Below are 648 nucleotides of genomic sequence, written 5' to 3' on the forward strand. Positions count from 1 at the left end.
ACATGTTCTTGCCAAGGAAAGCGCTGCTGCTGCAGCAAAAGCAGCCGTCCCAGCAGCTGCAGCAGCGGCAGCTGCAGCAGCGGCTGCTGCAGCAGCAGCAGCAGCAGCAGCATGCTGAAGGTTTTGGTTTGCTGCTGCGATTGCTGCGTAGCAGCAAAAGGCGAACGAAAAGATGTTGCATTGACATCTGAACGGGTTAGGGTTTAGGGTTTAGGGTTTAGGGTTTAGGGTTCACTGCGTAGGGTTTAGGGTTTAGGGCTTCTATGCGCCTGGCTTGATACAACGAGAACCATGAACTGCTGCTGCTGCTGCTGCTGCTGCTGTTGCTGCTGTTGCTGCTGCTGCCGCTGCTGCTGCTGCTGCCGCTGCTGCTGCTGCTGCTGTTGCAATCAGTTGTACGCCGCTGGCAACGGCAGGCGAAGTCAAATACCGCTGCTGCTGCTGCTGCTGCTGCTGCTGCTGCTGCTGCAGCTGCTGCTGCTGCTGCTGCTGCTGCTGCTGCTGCCAAGGGTGCTGCTATTATACACTGCGGCTGCTGCTACTGATGCAAGGGAAGCAGCAGCAGCAGCAGCAGCAGAAGCAGCAAACATAATTAAATATTGACACATGAAGTCGCAGCATCTGCTGCTGCTGCATCTGCTGCTGCTG

The sequence above is a fragment of the Eimeria mitis genome, genomic scaffold (genome assembly GCF_000499745.2).
Source record: "Eimeria mitis Houghton genomic scaffold, Emh_scaff842, whole genome shotgun sequence".
In the NCBI taxonomy this organism is placed as follows: Eukaryota; Apicomplexa; class Conoidasida; order Eucoccidiorida; family Eimeriidae; genus Eimeria; species Eimeria mitis.